At 39.5% G+C, this 3,401-nt stretch overlaps 1 long non-coding RNA gene across 1 annotated transcript; it reads right to left on the bottom strand.

Annotated features, from left to right (window-relative positions):
- Positions 1–1,154: 1,154 nt before the first annotated feature.
- Positions 1,155–1,463, bottom strand: LOC129777194 (uncharacterized). Its single transcript, XR_008743218.1, has 2 exons — positions 1,337–1,463; positions 1,155–1,274 (listed from the first exon to the last, which is right to left on the bottom strand). It is a non-coding gene; the product is annotated as an uncharacterized LOC129777194 (long non-coding RNA).
- Between the last annotated feature and the right edge of the window lie 1,938 nt (positions 1,464–3,401).

Here is a 3,401-nt window from a genome sequence, read left to right as displayed (position 1 = left end):
AAAAAATCATATTACTCCTCCACCCCCATTGCCTTGAGAAAGGCATTCGATCCCTCGCCGCCCAGCTCGCCCAGCAACGATGTTGTTCAGTCGATTTCCTTACGAAGAATGAAAGTTTGCCCCAGCGAGATCCACTGTTTATACTCTAGGCAAATATTCCCCTTCTTTCTTTTTCTTCTCCTTCGTTCACGGAGACTTTACATCTTACGATTTCCCCTTCGTTGCTCGTCGATAAGTCGCTCGTTATTGACAACTCTGTTCGGGAAAACACACAAATGGACAGAACAAATGTATCAGGAAATGGGAATGCTTCCTATTTTCATTAATTTAAACCATATACAGACTATGGGATTGTATTGTATAGTATATCAAACAAATCTTAGGGAATTTCCGATTCGTTTGGTATGTAAATCGCCAAAATCCGTTCGCGGCAAAAATAGTTATTAACGTTAACTTTATTTCATAAAAACGTGTTTTCTGATTTGGCACCCTTAATGAAAGACGTAGTTCTACGTCAAAAAACAACGACAAAATAAAAGGAATGGTGCTCGGAAATCGTCATTTAAATTTGAGAGAGCGAGCCCGTGAATTAAATATCTCTCACGAGACCGTTCGCCATATTTTGGTTGATGTTTTTTGACACGAGAAAAGTCGCAGCACGACTAGTGCCACAAGAGCTAAACTTTCTTCATAAATTTCATCGCATTCAAGTGACTGAAGACATGCTTTAACGATAAAATTCTGATGCCACGTTCATCCAACGCATAATTACAGGCGATGTGGTGAAATTGTATGACCCTGCTTCTGACAACTTCTGATTAATTTTGGAGGCATTAAATTGAAGCTCATGACTTCTAGTCCGACATTTATTCGCGCTAATAATGATGCGTGTGATCGGTAGAAGGCATATCTTCCATTGATATCTCGAATAACCGAACCAAAGTGCTGCGATCGAGAAGAGGTTTTTTTGTAATTCACTAATGACCCGACGTTTTGTAGTACGGTTAGTTGTATAATAATGCTCAAAATGTTTCTAAATCGCCCACAAAATAGAAAAAAAAATTTCCGTTGGTGATTGATAACTTCGAAAATCTACTCCAACTGACTCTTCAGTCAAGTTTTATGTCAGAAGAAAATATGTCACCCTTCTAAACTCGAGTTGACCGCGAGTAATCGGTTTCCTATATTATTAACATTAGAATTAAGGAAAAATGTATATATACTAGTAACAATACAGTAAGGAGTTCGGCTCCTTTAAACCTATGTAACTGAGCCTGTAAAAATAAACGATTTAATTAAAAAAAAGTTTTATGTCTTTATACCATGAGTATCTTACCCATGAAGTGCACTCTTCACCAGGCATCTCCAACCAAGTTTGCTTCCCATATTTTTGCAATTCCTCTGTCATTTTTGTGTCCATGAGGCAAAAAATCCATGGAATCAAAGATCATCTACGATCCAATGTTATTCCGTCGATATTTTCTGAAAAATATGGGAAAGTTAGATCTGACAAAATGTTCTTTACTGACGGTTCATTCACAAACGGGTCCACTGACTTCGGCATCTTCAATGAAAATTCCAGTGCTTCTTTCAAACTCGAAGATCCTTGTTCCGTGTATGTCGCTGAGCTGGGTGCGATATACTACGCACTAGGGATCATTGAAACATTACCCATCGACCATTATTTTATTTTTTCAGACAGTCTCAGCTCAATAGAGGCAATCTGCTCAATGAAAGTTGATAAACGCTCATCTTATTTCCTAACAAGAATAAGACATCTATTGAGTGTTTTGATCGAAAAATTATTCAAGATTACCATAACATGGGTTCCCTCTCATTGCTCGATTCCGGGGAATGAGAAAGCGGACTCGCTAGCTAAGATGGGTGCATCAGAAGACACACTATTTGAAATATAAGTCGTGATTTCATTCGCGTGATATCTCGGCTTATGTCCAATCACTACAACCTAAACGCACATCTTTATCGCATTGGGCTCGCAGCAAACAGTCTTTGTGATTGTGGCGATGGCTACCACGACATCGAGCATGTTGTCTGGTCGTGTATCCGGTTACGTGCTGCCCGCTCTCAGCTTTCCAGAGCATTGAGGGCATTAGGCAGACAATCGGTTATCCTCGTCCGGGATATCTTAGGTAGCCGCGTTCCTGATCTTCTGCTTTATCTATACCTGTTCCTCAGAAACGCCGATGTCAACGTTTAATGATGTTTCCTCCGTTGTATCTCTGTATCATATCCCTCCTATCCGATCGATAAACTTTTACTTAGTTGCGGCAATACACACACATACTCTTTACAGATACACAAATCGAAGGTTGCGCAGGCCACTGAACATTCAACAAGAGCCATGTGATGTTGATCCCAGCCTCTCACTCCACATACCATCGATCTGCTGCATCGGCAATTGGTGCTATTTATAAACACAACAAAGCCAGCCTCATATCAACAGTCCCGCTGAGTCCAACTGTGAACATTCGAGCAATAGAAATATTCTTACGCCGAAAAATGTGACATGTGTTGTATATCGATATAATAGGAATGAATACTCTTACGCCTAAATGGCTAATGTGTAATAGATAAAAATGTGTACCGATGGGATAGGAATACTTTGACGCCTATATGGCTGCTGTGTAATATACAACATGAGAAAAATGTACACGATAAATTCGGCTCTGTTACAGCTGAATTGCTAGATGAGCCTAGTAATAAAAATAAACAGATGGGATAAAAAAAATCTGATACGCAAATGCACGTACAAATAGAAACGTTGATTTTTGGTAAGCTCACTGGAATCATTGGAATTTTTACTGCAACTCATAAACAAGAATAATGCAATATTTCTTTTCATGAACTTATTTGCCCCTAACACAATGCCAGGCGAACAAGTGAATCGTAAAATGTGTTGCTAAGACATTTGGCGTTTAATTCTTGTTTAGGGGCTGTCCACATACCACGTGGACAACTTTAGGGGGGGGGGGTAGGGGTACGAAAATGTCCACGCTTGTCCACGGTGAGAGGGGTGGGGTACAGATAATTTCCACGTGGACACGTAAAACATTTTTTTAAACATATTCGATCCCTCGCCGCCCAGCTCGCCCAGCATATATTCTGTTTTTAAAAATAAATTTTCAAGAATCTTTAAACTTTCCGCCCATTTTGAGTACCCCTATTCATCCATAAAATGGTGGTTTTGTCGAATATTTTTCCATATCATCGAACTTCTGAAATATGTGTTCTGCATGGAACTTACATAAACGGTGAGCGATCAAGCTTCTATTGGTAGTAGATGATCAATGTTTTCAACTTCTTAGCTACGTCATATTTGAGCATAAACTGATCTCTGTGTTATAGGTTCAGGTCTACGTGAGAGTAAATTTGACATGGTG

Source organism: Toxorhynchites rutilus, chromosome 3 (assembly GCF_029784135.1).
Source record: "Toxorhynchites rutilus septentrionalis strain SRP chromosome 3, ASM2978413v1, whole genome shotgun sequence".
NCBI classification, from domain to species: Eukaryota; Metazoa; Arthropoda; class Insecta; order Diptera; family Culicidae; genus Toxorhynchites; species Toxorhynchites rutilus.
The sequence above is the reverse complement of the archived record's forward strand: the minus strand, read 5'-3'. Positions and strand labels throughout refer to the sequence as shown.